Here is a 23539-nt window from a genome sequence, read left to right as displayed (position 1 = left end):
TCTTCCCTTAAACTCTCATCTTGCAGAATTCCCAAAGTCTTTGGCTGAACTAAAGAACTTGGTTTGGACTTGGTACAGGAGTCTTTGATCTGAGCTGTAGTTAGCAGGGTTTGTGTCCACAGTGTCCTAGACTGCTGGTGCTTGAGTCCCTCGGTTTATCCTTCACTTCCGATCTTCTGTAGTCTTCTGATCTTCTGTGTTTATGAGACATTACCTCTTAAGGTGACTCAATACCAGAGAAAGAGACCTGGACAGGCTGGAGAGTTGGCCGGGGAAAAATTTAATGAAATATAGCAAGGGAAAGTGCGGAGTCTTGCATCTGGGCAGGAACACCCCCAGGTACCAGTACAGGTTGGAGAATGACCTATTAGAGAGCAGTGTAGGAGAAAGGGACCTGGGCGTCCTGGTGGACAGCAGGGTGACCATGAGCCAGCACTGTGCCCCTGTGGCCAGGAAGGGCAATGGCATCCTGGGGTGGATTAGAAGTGGGGTGGTCAGTAGGTCAGAGAGGTTCTCCTGCTCCTCTGCTCTGCCCTGGTGAGACCTCATCTGGAATATTGTGTCCAGTGCTGGGCCCCTCAGCTCCAGAAGGACAGGGAACTGCTGGAGAGAGTCCAGCACAGGGCTACGAAGATGATTAAGGGAGTGGAGCATCTCCCGTGTGAGGAAAGGCTGAGGAGCTGGGGCTCTGGAGCTGGAGGAGACTGAGGGGTGACCTCATCAATGTTTATAAATATATAAAGGGTGAGTGTCAGGAGGATGGAGCCAGGCTCTTCTTGCTGACAACCAATAGTAAGATAAGGGGTAATGGGTACAAACTGGAACACAAGAGGTTCCACTTAAATTTGAGAAGAAACTTCTTCCCAGTGAGGGTGCCAGAGCCTGGCCCAGGCTGCCCAGGGAGGTTGTGGAGTCTCCTTCTCTGCAGACATTCCAACCCGCCTGGACACCTTCCTGTGTAACCTCATCTGGGTGTTCCTGCTCCGGCGGGGGGATTGGGCTGGGTGAGCTTTCGAGGTCCCTTCCAATCCCTGACATTCTATGGTTCTGTGAAAGAAGAGGAATGAGGCATCTCGAAAGCAGTCTTTTTTTTTTTTTTAAATCAGAATTTTAATTTTAAGCTGCTGCTACTTAGCTTTCTAATGCTAAAGCTTGATAATAAGGGAAATATAGTTTAGCACTACCTTTTTTTCTACCTTTCAATGAAATAATTCTTCAAGGAAAACTGCTCAGTCAGATTTTTTTTTTTTTTAAAACCACATTTTTCTCTTTTCTCCTGGTGAAATAAGAAACCACCTATTTCAGTAAGTTGTTTGTGACCTGTTTATCACTTGCATGTCAGGATCAACTGCTATTGTCACAGTGTGGTGTTTCAGGCAAATATTGGCAGCCTTTTACACCATTCCACTTGGTTGTGATTCAAAGCAATATGAAACTTCACATTTCACATGATTTGGTGTGAAATCATAAATATGTTTAATCATACATGAGGAAACCTTCTGAGGAAGATAAATTACTATCAGAAATAAGTCTGTGCTTTTCTTATATTGGGGTTTTTGAGGAATAATTCATTTCAGACCGATGAAATGTTACCACCAATTTAATAAAGTTAAATTGAATAGTTAATTTATTTAATTCATTAATATAATTGCTTACATTCACCAAAGGTTGTCATTAGATGCATTTACTGAAAGAAGAAAAACTTCTGATTTAGAGTATTAATTGAAGGCTTTGAGTCAGAAGTTTCATGATGCCTTAACTGTGATATACAAAAGATTATGTATGTCCCAGTGTCAGAACATGAAAATAACCCTGTGATGAATGAAATATACATGTTTCTGCAACCCGCTTTACATTTTCTAGCAGTTTAAGGGTGAAGAATTAGAATTCCCATTTCTCATCTTTAAACCAGCACAAATGCACGCAAATGCTGTTGTTATGTGCTTTTATATAGTTTTATTTGCTTTACATATATTAAAGGAAAAGAGTGTGTCTACCAATGGGGTTGGGGTGTGGGAAGACAGCAGGGACGTGACAGAGGATGCAGTCTCTGCATTTGCCCCATTTTGTGCTTTGTTGGCCCTCCCAGATCCCTCAGGCGTGAGCCCCAAGGCTGGAGCGGACAGAAGCAGAACCTGTTGTGTTGGGGACAGGCTCGGTCCAGCACCAGCAGCTGCTCGGCAGCACACAGTGGGTCTCCAAGTGGCTCTTTCCTCCTCTGGGTCTAGCTCATGGCAGGACAGCTTTCTCCAGCGGCATGTCCCGCACAGGGAGGATGTTTAATTCAGATGCTACTTAGGCAGCAAAAAAAAAAAAATCTTGAGTCCTGACCTAGATAAATCAAATACTTTCCTAATTGGATAGTCTTAATTGGTGTTTGGAGGCATTTTCAGAGATAGTTTTCTATTTCTACTGGGAATATTTTCATATTTCTGTTTATAATTTACTCCACAAATTTGTTTATTTACAATTCTTGGCATTTCTTTCATCTTCCTATGAATTTCTGCTTGAGAGCAAGGAAAAGTATATCTTTGTTCTCAGGAAAGAAAAGTTACTTTTGAGTTTTACTTTGAAGCATCCAATGATATAACTGAAATGTCATGAATAATTTAAGCAAACATTGATGCAAACGTTACTAGAAATAATCAAGGAACTTTAGAGGTTGTAAATAAAACCAATTTAAAGATTAAAATTGATGTAACTTAAAATTCTAATTTTGTATACACGCAAAAGTAGGACAAAATAGTGTTCTAGAACATATGGGAATGGAACAAACAGCACTGATATTCATGTGGATGATTCATTTGCGAGTAAAAGTACTCAAATATCTTACTCTGGCTTGCGTATATACAGCAAGAACATTGAATTTAAAAGTCTATTAGCTTTCATCACGATATTTTGAAGAGCTATATGATCTGGTAGCACGTACCATGCTACAGATTCCCCAGACAGCAGCTGGCAAAGTGCAATTGCTGGGTGGTGCATCTCAGCACCGCCCCATCTGCAAATGAAAGCTTGGGGCCCACACACGCAGTGACGTGTTCACAACGGCGCAGTTTGCACAAAGAGGGTCTGAACAGCAATCCTGCAATCCACAGGGTATCTACAGTCCTCTGGACTATGCTTAGTTTTAAGTAGATAAAGGAGAGATCTTTGAATAGTATTTTTCAGACAGGCTAAAAGGTGTTTTGCTCAAATGTTTCAGAAAAGTATAAGTAAGCTTCTGTGAGACTAGGACAGCGTTTTAATCAGTTCAATTTACTACCAGCCATTCTGTATTAGCACTGATAAAGCAAATAGATGGAGAGAAAAGAAAGTTAATCTGTATGGATAGGATTTTTAATAAACAGTGAAGAATAAGTTCATGCACTGCTCTTTTGGCTTTTTTTTTTTTTTTTAACGTTGTGGTGGTGATAGTGGAAAACTATCAGATTCAGATATAATTGTGTTAGTATAGTTTGTTTCTCAACAGAAGAGATTATAAAAAAATACTCGAAAGATTTAATTAAAATCTGTTCTCTCGCATTTAATGCTGCCTAATGCTTTTAATTAATCTGAATATCCTTAATTACTTCTGTAATTTTTACCATGTGTAAATAGCTAATTAAAGTATTAACCACCATCAAATGTAGTCTAGAATTAAATATATAAATGCTCTGTTGCTGATTAAGAGGATTACATGAAAAAATAGTCGAGTTTCAGGTAAGAGTGGTTTCTGAATGCAAATACATACAGAATAGCGGTAGTAAAAGGGGAAGCAGATGAAGTAGATGGTTACAGTTTCCTACAGAGCCAGCCAATATAAGACTTCTCTAGCTCTAGCGCTACTTAAAGAAGTTTGGAGGTTGTTCTAAACTTCATCAGTTACTTACAATCCTTGAGGGACTGTTCGTCAGTGGAGATTGCTGGAATGCAATATCTTCAACCTCCTTTACTGAGTTTCCAGGACCAGATGGTAGGGGACACAGTTATGACCAACATCCTCTGAGAAAACTTCTTTTCTCATTTCGAGAGTCATACAAAAGGAACAGAGAGCTCGTCTTGCTCCAGGAGGCTGCACTAAAGAATAGCCTCGTATTTGTAAGTGAGCCAAAATTGGCTGGTGACAAATGCAGTGTAAATGTTGAAGGAGAATAATTTGGTCTCTTCCTCACAATCAGCTTGCGAAAACCATCAACACAAATTCTCCGTCAAGATATCCTCTGGCATAACTGTCCGTTTTAATGAAATACAAGCCAATGACCTCTTGGCTCAGACCAGCCTGAACCAGTGAATTCCCATGGGTGTTTCTGCAGTGTCCTCTTTAGCCGTTACAACAGGAATGAGCTCATGCTGAGCTAATCCATCCCCGCCCTGTGGCATGGAGTTGCTGTGGTCAGGTACACGAGGGAATCTCTTGGGTAGATAGGCAGGTGTTGGTATTTTTTCTAATGTGGTGAAAATAAAAGCTGCTTTTCAAGACCTATATCAAGGGTTTGCTTAAGGCCAAACCAAGAACTTGATTTTAGTTTCCATTCAGATTTCCTTATTCTGGGAATTCAAACTTCAAAATTTTTTAGAGTTTTAGGTCATTGTGCCACATCCTTGTGTTACTTGTGACAGCATTCCCCTCTTAAAAACCTGTGGACTACAGATAATCAAATGAGATGTTTTAATATGTAGTACTATTGTTATTTTTTGGTCTCCTGAAAGTCTTCTGTAGGTAAATTAGAAAATTAGCTCTTTTAGCAGACCTTTAGTCACAGTGGTCATTCCAGGTCCTATTTCAAAAACGAGATGGTGCAGACTCTTGAGTTGGCAAAGCCTCAAACCAGTCATGGAAAGCTAAAAAGATCTTTGACTTAAAATAGTCTCCAATACTGACAAAAGACATCTCTTACAATATTTAGAAAATCTCATCAGGTTTTGTCTTTGTTATTGTAATAGTGTCTCAGATATAGTGTACTTTGCTTCCTGCATGTATGTTCCAAGGGCTATTTTATATGCTTTTTGCTGTTAATTAAAGAGCAGCAGACAGAGACTGGTTTTAGGTGCCTTCTAAACCTTTTATTATGGAGAGAGAACCTGAGAATAGAAAAAGTTCGCTTGTTCTGGTACTGCTGTAATGTTACCTGCGTGTTCACAACTAGGAAGCATTATTTCAAGGGCAGTGGTCCTGGGAAGCCTTCCCCAATATAGAGGTATTCTCCGTATGTAGATCTGCCACTGTTAGGGAGGCACAGCTTTTGGGAATCAGGCAGTTTACATTTCTGTATTCTGGTTTAGAATTAGTAGGCCCAGCCTCACATCTCAGTTCTACAGATGAGGTATTCAAAGAATAATTTTCTCATGTTTGCCCCAACTGATATTTACTGCAGCTTGTACTCCCTATCTCTAGCTCCCACCCGGAAAGACAAGGGAGTGGTGTTGTACGTCTGTCTTCTTCCTGAACACCCAGTAGACTACATAAGACAACTCTACAGCTTCTTTCTCCTGGCAGAGAAGCAACATTTCAACAGCGAATTGCATTCAAATTCTGTGGGGTTTTTTTTGTTTGGTCGGTTTTGGTTTTCCCTCATAATGCAAATCAGGAGCCAGTGGCATTAGAAAGTATCATTTGGCTCATTAAGTGTTTTATTGCTGCTTAAGTATTAGGCATATTTTATGGCTTTGTAGTTTAATTGATGTGGGCTCAAGTTAAGTTACAAACAGGAAATGAATATTTTGATTAGTCTTTTACATAAACCAGCTTTTAATGGAAAATTATCTGTCTACTTTGACTATTAAATGTTCTGTCCTTAACCATGCTGAGTATTCCACTGGATATTGCACTTGAGTTTTAGAAATTATCCTCTGAGACTCTGGAAATCTTGTATAAAAAAACCCGTTCAATTTCCTTTGTCTTCATTGACATTTTGACTTAATTAACTAAAATGATAATATCTCTCTAAAGTGTGGATAATTATATTGATGTCATTTTTGCGCAGACTGGTGGCATTGCAGTTTTACTCTGAAGCGTGTTCGAAATTTGTGGTGGTACTTTCAGAATCATAGGATTCTCGTCATGTACATTTATGAACTTGTTATTTCAGGCACCTTTCAGGGAACTGAACTACTTTCCATGCCAAAATAATGAAAATAATCTAGTGTGAAATCTCTCTTCCTTATTCCATCAGAGGCAGGTTGCGGGTGCGCTGATGGGACTCACAGGCAGGATGGCTAACACCTGTATTTGCCAAGCTGCCTCAACAGATGTTATAAAGTTACTTGGGAATAGGTTGTATCACACAGGTGTATCTTCTCTGTATGACCCCCAAAATTGTTGGTTACAGAAGATGGAGAATTTTAAGAGAATGATGCAGAGGACTGTGAGGAAAAGAAAGTCTCATGTAAGGCAGCTGAATGCTCCGCTGGGGAGCTGGCTATGTCCTGGCCTCTGCCACAATCCTCTAATGTCACACAAGGGAAAAAGGGTTTCACGGGTAATCGCCAACTGTCTGTTTTTCATTTTGTTGCTGTCTAACTTAATAATCAGGGTCTGATTTACAGAAATACTGAGCACTGACACCTTGTAGTGCATTGGGAACCGAGTTCTGAAAATACAAAGAGTGAGATCCTACATTCTCAAATTCTGCATGTAAAATGAACAAAGCTTTTGTTTACCTGATGCTTGTTGTGCTTCATCCATAAAATAGGAATAATAGAGCTGTTTCTTCTACCTGGGGCTGTTATGAAAATTAACTTATCCCTTGATTAGCAATTGCATACAACAATATAAAGAATATTAAAAATATTGGAAAGGAATTCTTCCAATTCTCTTGAAAGCAAGGGCTGAGCAATGTATGCAAGTCAGTCTTTCCTTCCTCCCTTTTCTCTTTCCTTCCTCCCTTTTCTCTTTCCTTCCTCCCTTTTCTCTTTCCTTTCTCCCTTTTCTTTCGTTTTAATGTGGGTCCTTGGAAGCAAATTCAGTCTGTCTGTGATAAAAACTGGAGCTGAGGTCTCTGAAGACTTTGTATTTTAAAGACTACTCTTAGCATTCATTGTTTTCTGAAACATCACCCTTGTGGCCTAAAAGGTGTAAAGTTTACTCCTGAAATCATTTAGCACACTTGATAAAATTCCTTCTATTTTGGTTTTGCATAGAATTTTGTATAAAACCAGCAGATAATACTGTCCACTTTTCTTTTTCGTCATAGGGATGAACTTTAAAACTTGAATCTTGTGTAACTAGATTTAATGAGCAATTATGTGCCTTCTAAGTTTGTAAAGTAAACTGTCTCCTAAATCAAGTGACAAATGCATATGAAGCACATGCAAAGGAGAGGAGACAAAAAACCAAAATACTTTAGTACTTAAACTCAACTCCTGTGGGCTGCAACCCAGGTTGGAGCTGTTCCTTTTCCACCTCACAGGAAGAGCTTTCTCATAGAAGACGACTATTTCGCAAATCAGGCAGCAATGGTTTGCACATATATCTGTGTACACAGATATTATACGAGCTGATTTAAAATCACAGTGAGAATCAGCATTAGGGCTTTCTAAGTAATGTTAACAACCATTGACCAAAAAAAAAAAAAGTGATAGAACAGCGGAGAAATGTGTCATAAGGATGATGTATTCCTAAAATGTTGACGTCCAAATTGTCTCATTTCTCGTCCCATTTTTCATCTTCCAGTCTACAGAATGCAGTGAGAGTTTTGCATAAGTGCTTGCAAATAACCCAGGAAATTCAGGTCAAATAGGCTGACTAGCAATTTGTAAAACCCAAACAGTGTTTGGCAGCCATAGATATTTAGCTTAGGGTGGTGGTGTTTTGAACATATTAAACTCTTGCAAAGCCTTACACTCCAGAGCTGCAGAATTGGTGTGTGTTGTGTTTGGTTTGTCGGGGAAGGGGTTGGTGTGTTTTGTTGTTTTGGTTTTGGTTTGTTTGTGTTGTTGTTTTACATATAAGAAATTCTACATCTCTGTAGATATATAAACTACTTTTAGATCTGAGAGATTCTCTGTCACCACAGAATCTAAGCCTATAAGTGCATTGTTTATTTTTAAGCTCTTTGGTTAGGGTAATCATATTTATATGGACAATTCTTTGAAATTTGAAGTTCAGCTTTCATTTCTTTGCATATTTATCTGTAGGGAAAATGATGTTTAAATCTTTACCTGCTTTAAAATAAAATACTTCATCAAAGACTGAAATACGTAAGAAGCTTCCTATCTATCAAGACCAGGCACAACTATTGTTAATCAGAAAAAGAAAAGAATGTCTTAATAGTTCTATTAAAGAAAATAAGATCATAAGGATAAATTATTTAAAATACAAACTTTATTTAACAAAATTCTAGAGTAAAAGAATTTCTAGAGCTTGTTGCAAGTTCAGAGAAATTCTCACTTTCATGTCGTTGGTCAAGGATGTGCATAGGTTCTTGCGTTATGACAAATTCACTATAGGTATAAATCAGTCTTTAAAGAGGCCAAAACAAAGCTACTCTCAAGAAATAATAAATTATATAAACCAATTTGTATTTGTTAAATGCTATGGATGCTACAACACCCGTTTCAGGAAGAAACAGCTCAGCTGGTTTTGAACTTGGGGTGACATTGAGTGTATTTGCAACATGCTCCACTAAAGTGCCAGAAGATGGTATTAGGACATGAGGAACATCTGTCTGGAGGCTCTGTTCGGAAAGCTTCTGATAGTATTTTGAAAGCAGCTGAAGCAAAGGAAGATGTTCAGTTTATTTTAGTTATCAGCCTCTGGAAGGGAGAAAGTCATAAAGAGGAATGTGTTAAATGAACAACAGGAGGAAATAAAAGACAGACAAATGTCCATTGCTGCAGCACAGCTACACTTGCACCTGCAGCCTCCTAGTGATTTCTGTACTAAGAAACGAGTGCAGACATTCCTCTTTTGTATATTTATCTAGGATAATTTTGCAAATAACTTTTGTGGGTTTTTCCACTGCATCCTTGGAATGGGTGTCCTAGATTCTATGTTTCAGAAGTTCCTTGTGTCATCTGGCATTTAACTTGCATGAGATGAGAGTGATGCATAATTTGCTGGGCTGGAATTAGAGAATAAGTTAATTACATGTAGGAAGTTTTGCCTTTTTGTAATAGAGTAAAAGCCGCTGTAAAAGATTAAACTATAGTCTAGAGTTAGGTTAGGTTATGGTTGGACTTGATGATCCTGAGGGTGTCTTCCAACTGAAATGATTCTATGATTCTAAGCACCACACCTACACATCTTTTTAACACCTCCAGGGATGGTAACTCGACCACATCCCCGGGCAGCTTGTTCCAGGGCTTGACGACACTTTTGGTGAAGAAATTTTTTCCTAATATCCTATCCAACCCCCCCCACCCGGTGCAACGTGAGGACATTTCCTCTTCTCTTCTCTCTTGTTACTTCAGAGTACGTTCAGGCAGTTGTACAGAGTGAGATGGTCTCTCCTCATCCTCCTTTCTCCAGGCTAAACAGCTCCAGACCCCTCCCCAGCTTCATTGCCCTTCTCTGAACTCGCTCCAGCCCCTCAAGGGCTTTCTTGTAGTGAAGCGCCCAAAACTGAATCTGGGGTTTGAGGTGCAGCCTCACCAGTGCCAAGTACAGGGGGACGATCACTTTCCTAGTCCTGCTGCCCACACTATTTCCAATACGCATCAGGGTGCTGCGGACCACCTGGGCACACTGCCGGCTCGTGTGCAGCTGCTGTTGAACAACACCCCCAGTGCAGGACCTGACACTTGGCCTGCTTGAACATCACTCTGTTGGCCTCAGCCCATCTATCCAGCCAGTCCAGATCCCTCTGTAGAGCCTTCCTACCCTCCGGCAGATCAACACTCTCCCCCAGCTTGGTGTTATCTGCAAACTTACTGATTCCCTCGTTCAGATAATGGATAAAGAGATTAAACAGAACTGGCCCCAAAACTGAGCCCTGGGGAACACCACTTGTGACTGGCTGCCAGCTGGATTTGACTCCATTCACACCAAAAGCTAGGGTTTTTTTGGTTTGTTTTTCTTTCTTCCTCTGAACTGCACAGAAATTAAGTCCTTATCTTGCCATGAAATCTATATGGAGGGATTTCCAAGCCCACATGGACTAACCTGTTCTCTTTATAGGGACAGCAGTACACAGGACTTTTTTTACTTAATTCTATAACTAATACCCATGCAGAGATAAAGAAATCTCACCTGTGTTCATATTTCATTGTAGACTTCCGATATACATTTCTTCTTTAAAAGAATTTGTAACATCGGCTTATTTTAGGCTACTTTTTAATCCTCTTTTCATATCTGCAGCTCCTTCTCTGATGCTAGTACCTGCCTGATGAAACAGTAGGATTATGTGTGATAATCAGATATATAATGTTTGGATTTGTACACGCTACTGTGAGAGAACAGAAAAATTCCAATTGAAGAAACAACATACTTGAATAGGAGGAGGGGGTTTTGTGCTTCATTTTGTTTGGGGTTTTTTTAAGGAAAAGTCTTTGAATCACAAGTTTCAGCAATTCTGTAACATTGTTCTCCCACTTACCTTACTATTTTTAAAGTAATTATCTTAATTAAGATGGAAAAAATAATCGCCTTATTATTCTGTGAACTGACACTGACAGGGGACCCAGAGGAGCCTTCTTTTCCTTTGGGAGAGATTCAGTTTCGGGGGTGCTGCCTGGCAATGGCACCACAAGCCACATAAGGGGATGGGGCACCGTGGATGCAGCAGCACCAGTGATTTTCTTGGAGGCAGTTGCACTGAATTCATACTGTCTCACATGGAAACTCTGTCTGCCTTGGGTGAAACAGCAGTATAAAAATAACCACTGATACAGGACTATCACAGAAGCAGCTGCAGTCCTAACTTACCCAATTTCTATGTACAATGCTACTTATGGATATTCATTTTTTATAATCATGCCGCATATGTAAACTTTGTGCATTAGAACTAAAAAAATTTAGATTGATTTCCCCCTCCAAATGGCTCTTTTTAGCCTGGTGTAAAGCTTAAAATGAAAAGTTTGGAGCCTTTGTAATCAGCACATTTGAAGTTTCATATCTGAAAATCCAACGAAGTGAACCAAGCTTTAAACACTGATACATTTTGAATTTTAATAGACTTTATTACAAGCCTTCAAATTAAAACCTGTCAGGAGAGATAAAAGGTTGGGGATTTGAATTCAAAGGGACTTTGATTAGACAGAAAGGTCAGCAATGGTGGCAAAAAGTCGATGCATCCAAATTAAGCATAAACCTCTGGAAGAGAATATGCTAATCTTTCATGTAAAGTACTTGTCAGGCTGATCTTGGCTCATATCCACAACAGTTAAACTATTTTCTGTGATGAAATTTTAACAAATGGTAATCCATGTGTAATTTGCCTGTCAAGTGCGTGCCATTTGTTTTTACAAATGTTAGATTTTAACTGCTAAGGGATCATATTATACTACATAATGTGCTCCTGATTAAAGATTTTGTTTTAGACTCTTTAGTTCAGTTTTTAACTGCAATTTTTTTTCCCCCTTGGGAATGTAAAATGTAAATGGGAGAGAAAGGGGCGGGGGGGAAGTAAAATCAAAACCCTAATGTCATTTCTTTTTGTAAAACTAAGTATTAATGTATACATTATGTTTTAATTGAGCAGCTACTTCAGGTGCTTAAACTTACAGTAACTGTTAATATTTCTGAATATGAAATTAAGATTCTGCACTGTTAGTGAACAAACTCATTAAAGACATAAAAGGATGACAGGACGAAAAAGGATTTACATTTGTAGAATCTTCTGCAAAATTATGAGCAGTGACAGGCTCCATTTTTTTTTATGCTGAAATCAAGGTTGCATGTCTAAACCACGGTGACACTGTGGTTGGATTTTGCATAGCTGAGAACTATCAGGAAATTAATAGAGTGTAATACAGGCCTATTGAAATCGTTCTAACTTTGTAGATCTGATGTGTAAGAACAGAAGGCATAATTTTAGTCTGTGTTTAGTGTCCTGGACAGATAGCTACACTAACATCTAAGTATGGTCAGGATTAAAAATGTGATGGATAGCACCACAGCATCTTCTTGACAGCTTTTCTGTTCAAATACAAATTTCTGTCACAGCCCCAGAATGTTTGAAGGAGCATTCGGAGATGAAATATTGTAGCTGCAACAAGCCCAGTGTGAAGTTATTATGTTTTGAAGGGGAAAATAATTACGAACTGTACATCTCTGAGGCATATATCTGTATTAATAATGCATAGTAATAAATACACTGGAGTACACTAATGAAATGTTATTGAACATTAAAATTTTGGGAACCGCAAGATTATGAATCTGTCGAAAAATGTCAATGCATTTGTCTAGTTTTAGATTTTCCTACCTGTTTTAGGTAAATAAGTATTTGGGAAAGTTATGGTAGATCATGATTTATCTTAGCTTTCATGATGTCTTTTTGGGATATTTTCTCAAAGTTGAGATTTTTTTAAAATATCCATTTATTTCCATACCAAAAAAAAAATATTTCCTTTCACTTAAGACTCTCACTATCACCTCCAAAAATTTATGCTAAAAGGAATGTTTTATTGCAGTGCCCTGTAGATGGAATATTGTCCTTATTATAGCAGCCAAGTAGGTCAGAACCTGACTGTTTGACTGATGTGACACACAAAGTCCCTACCTCCATATTAATGCTGAATAAAGTAAAAAAGAAGCTGATTAGTGAAAAAGAACGTCTGTATTTAAAGAGCTAATACCTGTAGTGATTTTTCTCCTTTGAGCTTACCTGTTAATTGAAGGACAGACTTCAACTTTATCCTGTTGCAACCGATTCCCGCACAAGCACCAGGAGTCCATCTGACACTGCAAGATGGCATAAAGCATTGTAATACGAGCCATTGATTTAGCACAATAAGAAAGAAAATTGGACTCTATGAAGTGAGACTAAATTGTCCGACTGCTGAGTTTCTGTCATGAAATTTCATCTCTTGCTCACGTGTTGTCCATGAGATGTTGTCACTTGTCAGCTACCAAAGAACCACAGTTCCCTACTGGTGCTGTTGTGATATGGGCTACCTCAGCTATTAGAACAGAGGTAAACATAGATGAGGTTGCTGTCAATGTTGAATAGTCTCTAGGCACACTTTTGTCAAATCTAAGCCTCAAATAATTCAAAAGTGAGACAGAAAAGTCTTAAATGTCTTTAGAATAGTGTGAGATGCATTTTTTTTTTTGAGATAACATCAAAATACTGTTCCCTTTCCACCCAAATAGTTCTGAAAATCATCATAAAGATAAAAGCATAGACCCTAAATATCCAACAAACAGGCAATTAACCTGTCTCTTCAGCAAAGTCTGGATCTTAATGGGATTTATTTATGCATTTCTAAATATTGAAGTTAAGTGGGCCTTGGCTGTGCTCAGAACGATGGCTGCATGTTTCTCAGTCTCCTAAATCAATTCAGAATAGGGAGACCAACAGCATTGACTGCATCCTTGCTGCAATAATGTACCAGTTTTCTTTATTCTTGCCTTAATCTTTCAACCTTATTACATTTATATCAACATTTGGGATCCTCCCTGTAAAAGCCACTGATTGATAAAGCTGCTCAAGAAGGCTGAAAAACTGAACTACTTAGAGTTTATTGTAGCTGAAAATACTGATATTCATATATAAAGTGGGGGGCAGGGGGAATAGCAGAGCAACAGATGGATATGACAATTTTTTAAAAATTTTAGTAAAAATGGGGATAGAAAAACAAGAATTAGTGTTTCTTAACAGTGCTCCCTATGGCTGAGTAGACTCTGAAAGTAGGAGAAACATTTAAATGGTAACTAATGTTAGGAGTTAGTTGAGCTGTGATAAAGGGCTAGGCAAAGAAAACTCACCTCTGCATTCCTTTGTTCTCCAATTCTGTCAGACAGTGTTGTGCAATCTGCTGCCTCTCCCTCATTTTAATTTAATACATTTGTTTGTATTTGTATTAAAAATCCAAACACAACTTCCTAAAGAAGTAAAGTTACTAAGGAAAAAAAAATTGTTCAGTGATTAAAAATACGAAATTCAACCTAAGCAACCAAAACAAAATTATTTGCGGGGTAGAGATAGATAGGATATGCTATTTGTTTAATTAGAAATATTTTTAATTTGAGTATCCAGATTTCCAGAGGAGCCTGGACACATGGTTCCTTGGCCATGGAACAACCTGCCTGGTAGGTCTTCCCCAGAGCCAGCCCCGTGTCACTGCTGCAGTGGTAGTCAAACAAGCGCAAATTCGTGTTCTGTCAAAGCTTCCAGGGCAACTTCCCAGAGCACTTTCTGGAAGCTGTGTTAGTTGAGGAACTATTCAATTGTTTATTTAAGTTCAATTTGGGGCTAAAACTTCAAGTAGCACAATTTCTTGCAGTTCAGATCTGTTATTTCATTTGGGTCTTCTAGCTCCTGTCTGTCCTTTTAGTTGAATGTAGCTGGACATCATTCCCCATTTTCTGAGGAAACCAATGTTGTCTTGTCTCACTAGAAACTTGGGATTTGGTGGTGGTGGTTGTTTGGATTTTTGTTGTTGTTTGGTTTTTTGTTTGGTTTGGTTTTTTTCCACTGAAGTAGAGAGTGAAGTAGATTGTGATCTGGGGTTGTATGATGGATGATACCTTGACATTAGTTTCTTATACTAAAAGGGCTTTGAGGCTTGAATACTTTCCTTAATACTATATTTTTATGGAGAATGTGATTCCTCAAATAGGCAGGAACCTGGACATAAAGATTTTACAAGTAAAATGAAAGACCTTAAGTTGCATTTAGCAGAAAGCGAGCTGCAAAGAAACTATTACCTGATTTGCGGTGGTGCATGTATGTTGTCCTTCCCCTATGGTCTCGCCATAAGGGAATGAGCGAGTGGATGCGTGGGGCTTTCGTTACCAGTTGGGGTTAAACCATGACACCCTCTCTCCTTGTTTCCCAAGTAATCTAGAGGAAAACAAGGCATTCATGTTTGATACCAAGGTATTTTCTACTCTGCTCTCACAAATAAGAGTTTCCTCAGGTTATTTCATTTCATCTCATCCCATCCTCTCTGAAGTCAGAAACAAACTACTTTACAAAAATGACTCAGAGCTAATACCAAATGAGCTATGGCTATTTTCTGAATAAAATATGTATTTTGTAAAGTTTTTGCTTTCTAAACCTAGATGGTATCAGAGCATGTAACCTTTGGTACCTTCTTTTCAACAATAGGAATTGGGTAGGATTGTGTGCTTGAGCTTCTATTGTCTTTTCAGAATGGTTTTGTGACTAAAAGTAACCTGTAAAATAAGACTAAACTTCTGTAAGTAAAAAATAAAACAAACAAAATCAGTTTCAAACCCCTAGAAGTTCTTTTCTCGGCATGATAGATGAATGTGTGCACTGACCCATGCAGCTGCTGGCTGAGAGTCTGGCCTGCTCACGTTTTAAAGCAACGCAATTTCTGATCATAGCTGTGTTGCTAAGGGATCTTTTATGTATTTCTTCTTTTTCTTATTCTCTGGCAGATTTTGAAGACTGACAGGAAAAAACATTGCATTGTGGCTGTGTATTGCCTGTTGATGGTGGAGAGTTATGAATGAATTACAAACAAGCAAAACTTTAAATGTGTAGCTTTTAATATGTAGCTCATTCCCTCTGCTGAGATATTCCGTACATGTACTTATTAGTTGACACAGGTCTTTTCTAGATTTCACTCCTTCTCTTTAAACCAGCAGATCTGGTGATTTCACACCATGTTAAAGGAAACATTTCAATGGTATATTACTCCCTAAAATCACCACCTGCTTTCTGCCTTGTTACCTTGGTGCTCCTGGTGGTTCCCTTTTTTCCTGGACTGGTAGTGTGGCTGGTCCAATGGAAAAATAACCCTGAAAGAGCACAATGTTTCATTTCATAAGCCAACTGACACTCGGTCAGACATAAATTGGCAAGGAAGAGCAGAATTGCCTCCTTTAGTGTCAGCTCAGTGTTAAACTGGCTTAGATTCAGCCTGAAACTGCACCTGCAGAAATACTAGGGACTCCAAACACCACAATGGATTTAAATTTAAAAAAAAAAAAATCATATTTTTCACTTCATTAACGATATAAATAACCTTATAATTATCAACTCCATTTGGATAAGCACACAAGTAAAATATGGGCTCCCCAGCAGTGGAGGGTGGAGAGCAGTGGAGATTTCCCACGCTGAAGAGTGCAAACTAAGGTTGGCACGTGGCTGCCCTCTGGTTCTCTCTAAGATTATATAAACTGGGACATTACTGAAGGAATAACATGACTAAAAAGTAGCATTAAAATCACATACTGTGTAAAAGGAGTTTAATTCTCCATCTCACATTTTTAAGATACCATATTAAGAGTTTAGTGGAGTTTTAGTAGCCTTTTCAATTGTAGCCCACTAATGCTAAGCTTGCTTTCTAATGTTTAATGCCTGCTGTGCAAGTGGTACTTTTAATAAAATACATTTGCTGCAGGCTTTTTGACATGGCTTCACACTGAGATAAACACAATTAACATGAGCTATTTAAAATTCGTTTTTTCTTGTACTTGTTTATTAATGATCTTTTAAGATCTATTTTTGTTATTAATTTTAAAGAATGTGTAACAAATGTGATGCCACAGTGACAGTATGCAATTTCAGTGTTTTATTCTTGAGAAATTCCTGTCATCTCCTGTTTGTAATAGCATATTCAGCTGCATAGGCTCAAGGATGACCATATTGGTCCTTCTTTTAACATGCTGTACAAGAGAATGTATTGCAGCAGCAAATGGTAGATAAGCCAAAGGAGTGCAGGCAGGCTAGCTTACATATTATAAAAATTTCATTAGAAAGTATTTCCAATGAATCCTCTTTTGTGTAAAAAGTTTTATCTTTTCTGTATGTCACATCAAAATAGCTTTTAGTAAAAATAGTCTTGCAAAGAATGGCTTCTGGGGAGGGGGCTGTACTTGGGTATTCATAACATGTAGTACATCTGAGTGTTCTGAGACCTTTTAGAATAAATATATTCTTTTTAGGTCTGGCTAGTTCAGAATGTTGTTGCTAATCTTTACATCCTTCCAGACAGTCTGTGTAAGACAATTTTTGAATTAGGAAAAGAAGAGAAAAGAAAGAAATACTGGCCTCATTGAGGGCCCCACACTGCAATCTCCAGCTCTCATTAAAATCAGTGGAAAGACTTCTTTTGACTTTGGTGGGAACTGGATCTTCTCAGCATGCTTTTGAAGGGGCAAAGGAAAGAATATATGCCTCTAAAAGACAAATATATCTTATAGCCCTCAATGGAAAAGCTGTTGTAAGGTACATTTCCAGCCTGCCACCTCTGCTGACTGATCAAAACATCTCTACTTACTTGTCTCACTTTTTATAGGGATTAGTCTGAAACTACACCGCTTGTGGCAGAATGAAAGGAAGACTGGTTCTTGCGTCTTTCTCCTGTGCATCTGGGCAAGTGACAACTGCAATTGCTTGTTAGTGGATGGATTTGAAAGAAGTAATGGAGGGATTTGATAACAGGCAGTTCCTCACCTTTAATAAATTAGCATAAACTGAAGCTTGTCCAGTTTAGTATTCCAAGTACAGTAAATATTATACATTTGCCTGTCATGGCCTTTCTGCCTAGCGAATCCTGCAGCTGCCTGTGAGCAGTTCTGATTAAGATCTATACATGGATACAACTAAAATGCTAAATCTGACAGAAGGACAGAGTTGTTTAGTTGATTCTGTAGGGGACTGTGCATTACACTTAGGAGAGTATGTCTGGGTATCAGGCCTCTTTCTGTCGTCTTTGTTGCTGAGACTGAGCCCCTGGAGAGACAAGAGCTTGTTTGATTCTTGAGAACAACAAAAAGTGTTCATTTTGCAGATTGTGCAGCATGGTAGCAGGTCTGACGGGACCTGGGAATCCTGAAAGCTGGAAGGATTTTAGGAGAAAGCCTTGCATACCATAGGGACTGAGGGGATGGTTGAAACTATAAAGGGTACATCTATGGCACTTCACGGCAGAGACCATATCTGCAGCTGTCACAGTTTTCTGGTTGCTTCAGTGCCAGCATCCCAAGTCACGCTCTCCAAAAGGAGCTTTCAGGACACCTTGGATTCTGTCATAAATCGGAGCAAGCTAGACATAGTGCCAGCAAAGCAAGACAAGTGATGGATAGTTGCCTTAGCTTTGCTTTGGATATTCCGTCTTGCGCCCTTTGCCGGAACTGAACTTGTTGGCATTGGTTTTGGACTATCCCAGTCAGATCTGCTGCTCAGGGAATGAGGGAGAGAACAGCATAGGCTGGGGAGTATTTCAATGGTATAAGCCACTGGAATGGAAAAAAGGTCCAAAGGAAAGGATAACCCACCTTCCTTCTGTGTGTGGACACAGTAACAGGAAAATCAATTTGTCTTCAAACACTTTCTTTCATTTGGCACACAATAGTTTTTCACAACCAGGTCTCCATGAGCTGTCTTAATCTGGGTCATGACCGCAGAGTCCTCATGGCTGTGAAAACACCTGCATCTAAAGTTAATCCCTTAGTTTAAACCTTGAAATTATTTGGAGACATCCCTACTTCTGTCTATGCTTTCATCTAGCTTTTGAAAGTGGAAAAGATATAGCTGAGCCATCTCAACTGCTAGATATTTTCATCACTTGGTTAACTTCAGTGACTTGATTTTGAAGGATCTATGATTAAGCATAGCACCTGGGGCTATTTATCCTAGTAGCATTAAATACATACTGTTCTTTTGCTTTCCGTATTATATTGTTGTGATGACGCTGGTAGAACTGTAGCCTTTCTCCAAATACCGAGCCTTGTATTGTTTGGAGAAGGCGTAGATTTCATCCAAAAGGTCTTTTTAAAAAGGATTTGTTGGTATAACAACAACAAAAATAAAATAAATATGGTTTTGAATGTTACATAACAATCAGAACTGATTTCTTTGAGATCCGGATTTGCTGTAGTCAGGCTACTGAAATCCTACTTTCATTTGAACTCACATGCCTGGGTTGTCTGTTACATTTAAATATTTATAGCTTTGAAGGTTCACCAAGTCTGTAATAAGCACAGGGGAAAACAAATACATTATGCAAAGGGTGATTAGTTTTATCACATAGTCTTCTACAGGGCAGCTGTTTATTTTCAGTGTTCATTTTCTTGGATCAGTCAGGTAGACAGCTGTTCTTTTAGGGCATTTTTGTTAATTTAAGTAACTTCTTTGAATTGCAAATCTAGCACCAAATTCACTTCTAAAAATTCAACCTCCAGCTCATAATTATATCATCAAAAAAATCTTCAGATCAGTAATTCAAAAATATCTACTTGTCAGAGATTTCAAACAAATGCAAAGCATACACTCTGTAAATCACCCAATACATCAATGTCTATATGAAACTGAATATAAAATGTCCAGGTCTACTAGGTTTCTCAAATAAAAAATAATAATGTACATTATGTACATTCCCGCAAGGGCACAGCCGGCTTGAAATACTGTCATCTTGTATATGTGACTTCATAAACACTTGTTAATATCAATAGGCATTTGGAAAGATAGAAATATGTTAAGTGGGCAGCCTGTAATTTATCTGTTCATTTGTTAAATTGCTTTGGATTTTTGCCCAAGTCCAGAAGACTTGAGGAGGGTTATAGGACAGGGGAAGGAAAGGAGCGCTGCAGGCTGGGCTGACGCTTATCACACCATGCAGGAACAAGACTGTTTATGTTTTGGAAGGAACAGTTGTGGTGTAGAAGTTCTGTCTCTCCAGTGTGGTCACCCATATAGTCCTTGGTCTTGTCATATCCTTGTTGAAGTCAGTACACAACTGTTTAGACACAAATTCTTGATTCAGTCTATCAGACTTGTGCTATAAATATTTGTGTCCCTTTCAATTCATGTGAAAACATAGATCTTGGCTACCATGGTTTTATGAAGGCATTACCAGAATGTTGCTGTTAAATGAATTCTTGGTATTGTAGAATGCTCAGCTACAGAAAGTGTAACATTATCTATCATTCCAGCAGATGAATCTTACTCGGTGAATGTAGGCACTTATACTGAAATTGTCTTCAGATATTTATTGGCTGACATATTTTGACCATTGTGGGCCAAACCGTAGTGTACTAATCCTGTAAGCGCAAAATATTTTATTTCATTGCGAACTAGAATTTTTTCCGTTATGAGTTTATTACTGAGAGGGTTGGTTTGTTTGTTAGGACTTTAAAATTTTGACAGAGTACAAAGAAGTTCACTTGGATGCATACCGTTAATAAGATATGTTACAATTCTAGCTGTTTTAATTTTGAAACAGTTTGATATATCAGAGCAAAGTTAAGTGAATATATAATTATGATGTAAGTACAAATGGCATTACACTAAATGTGGTATCCACAGTTAATTGTAGGTTGGTGAATACTGTGTCTAGTTAATTAATATGCTAATTAGCTAGTTTAAAGATAAAAGGGGTATTGAAAGAATGCAATAAAGAGCTTGTATTTTTCTCTTTAGCTGTGCAAACACAGCTCCCTGCAATAACTTAATGAGGAAATTTCAAAGGAACAAAACTAACAACAAATGAATTAGAAGCTTAACTAAGTAATTACATGGTATTGTTGAGACCTTTTGGGTAGGCACGAGCATAACTATGTGTTTGGATTGTCATAACAGCAAATAACAGAGAGTGGGCTAACTAACAAATAAAATACATTTATTCTTCAGAAATAAAATAAATAAAATTTATTTTTCAGAAGCAGGCTAAGCAGAATTTGAATTAACTAGTTAATATTGAAAGCAATTTATTTATCGATACTAATAAGATTGAAAACATTTCAAAGGTAAAAGGATGTATGCACTTCGAAGGGAAGAGAGCACAAATAGAGGAAAGAGTAGCACTTTTTGTTTGCAGTAATGAGAGCACCGGAAGCAGGCTTTCAGCCAGCCTTTAATATGTTAGCAGAAAAGGGATTGCTGTTCAAAACCCAAACCCTCTGTTCAGAAGTAAGTATCCTTTGGAGACTGCTCCGAGGGCTATGGAGGCTGGTTTTGATCTAGGCTGGAAAATCAATAGAAAATATTAATGGTGTGGCACTGAGAGAGGAAAGATCCTTAAGCACACAGTGACAATGTGCCTTAAACTGAGTCTGAAGACCTATTATGGGCTAAAATAGGGCGTAGAACATTTCAGAAAAAATTAAGGTCTTTCAAGAGAGAAGCAGAAAGCGTAGCAAATCAAGTATTTGTGGGTTAGAAAGATGCCTTCAGAGTTTTAACTGCTTTAGTTGTGTTAAATTTCTTGTCTGCAAACACCTTTCCTTAGCTGGAGAAAGCCAGTATTTGGGGTTTTCATGTCTGTCAGGAAGCCATGCATATTTAGGCTTGTCAAAATTTTGACAATATCCGTGCTAGCGAATTCATTTTGTACTACTATGTACAGTCTCAGCTGACATCCATGCTTGATAAAGACAAAAAGGCTATCTCCTAATCACTTTAGTCTGTTACTAATGGGCTTGTTATTAATCCAAAAGCACTGTTACAGCTAATTTCAAAAGATACAAACATATGAAATGAAGCATGAAACTAATCTTCTGTTTTGTTTAAACCATTCAACAAAAAAAATCTAGCAGGTACTAAATGGAAGCTAGAACTTATAGAAACAGTAAATATCACTCTGAGGATAAATAATATCAAGTATTCTATTGTAGAATTTGTTATAGAGGAACATTACTTGTTTTACTATTAAGGTAAAGCATCTGTCACCTTTGATTCAAATTTAAGCCTTAACACATAGTTACTATTGAGGAGCAGCAAAGGTGATCCATTCATCACAGATATTGATAATCTAAAATGCATTTGCGTTGAGAGTGAGCACTTATATAATCTGGACATCATACCTCACCCCTAAAAGGGAAACAAAGTCGTCCCCTTGCTTTCAGCAATTTCATTGAGGACAGGGATCAGTCTCTAAAAGGTGGCATTTTTTTCCAAAGGGTTTGAATGATTTGGAATGGTGGGTTGCACCGATGTTCCGTGTGTAAAAGCCAGTGCAATTCTATCCTCTGAACATTTGGGCATATAGAACCAGGGCAAAACTCTAACAGTGCTAAAGTCAACATCTAAGCTTCTTTTAACTTCAAGTGAGTTAGGACGTCACTCTCGCAGCTAAGCATACTCTAACATAGTATGCAGTTTAATGCAGTTTTTGATTGGTCTTTTAATTTATTCATTTCAGTCAGAAAACGTCTAAGATGAAATAAATTTTTGAGCTCTTTTGCTTAAGGAAACAAGGTTTATGCCTTACGTCTGTCTGGTTTTCCTCTGGTAACTTTTGAAACAGTTTTGAAATGCATTTCACAGAGAGACAGAGGTCTCAAAGAGAGTAAGTTCCTACCAACTGACAGTCCTCAAAGCAGTTCTCAACGGTCAAGGGTTCAGTGGCTGAGCCCCTCTAAGCAGTTTTATGTATGTTACCATTGAGGCTGTAGGGTGAGTATGCTCTTCGTTAGATACCATCTATCGCACACAGGAGAGAAACATGATCAGTGCTTGCACTTGGAAAATTTTAGCTTCAGTCCTGAACCACTTGAATCGCAAAGCATCCATGGAGAGTCAAAAACGAGACTCTGAACCAGACTTCATCAGTTCTGCTGTTCACAAGATGGTTTGCATGCCAGATACAATGGCCTCGTGCTTGGGTTGGTCTCGTTACTTTTTAAAAAAGAAATTCTTGAAGATAATTTTGGATGAGATGAGAGCTCATGTAAATTGTGTTTATATATATATATATATATATTAAAAAAATACTGTGAGTTACAGCTGGCTTTGTATCTCTATAGATGGCTAATTGTAGCACTGTCAGAAAGGAAATAAAGGGAATTCACAGAAGTGGAACAGACTCTGAAGCTTAGGAAAGAATATCTTTAATTAAATACACCCACTTAAAAGGCAGCATTACATAAAACATGAAATAGTCTAAGTGGCAAATTTCATTAGCTTTGAATAAACTCAGACCTTTGCTACAAAACCGAAAGAGTGTGGCCCAGATGCGACATTAGATAGAAAACACCTGGGGCAGAAGATTTCTTCTTTACTAAAGAATCATATTCTACATGGGGTTTTATCTCGTCCGTGGTTTGTTTTTGTTTGTTTGGTGGTTGTTCTTTTTTTTTTCCTAAATTGTAGTTTTCTTTATCATTCGATGTTATCAATATGAAGTGTGTATGTTTTTAGGCTTTGGCTTGCTATTATTATTGAAAATTAAACTTTAATTAAACTTTGTGGCAGTTTTATGTCACCCACAGGGTCTGTCTGGTTAGGGGTTTGTACCTAAATAACCAGGTTTTAAAATATGTATTCTGTGTTATTTCAGCTATACCTGTGAATGACTGACATGTCTTAAATGAAAGATCTCTTGTCCCCAGTGGTGGTTAAAGTCAGAGCTGTCTTTTTTTGAATTATTTTATTTCACGAGCTTTTAATCATACCCCAAGGACATGTCAAGCTCTCACATGCTCTTTCTTTCAAGTATGTTCTTACACAAACACATACTGTGGAGGAGATGTCATTTCTTC

This window comes from Caloenas nicobarica, chromosome 12 (genome assembly GCF_036013445.1).
Source record: "Caloenas nicobarica isolate bCalNic1 chromosome 12, bCalNic1.hap1, whole genome shotgun sequence".
NCBI classification, from domain to species: domain Eukaryota; kingdom Metazoa; phylum Chordata; class Aves; order Columbiformes; family Columbidae; genus Caloenas; species Caloenas nicobarica.
The sequence above is the reverse complement of the archived record's forward strand: the minus strand, read 5'-3'. Positions refer to the sequence as shown.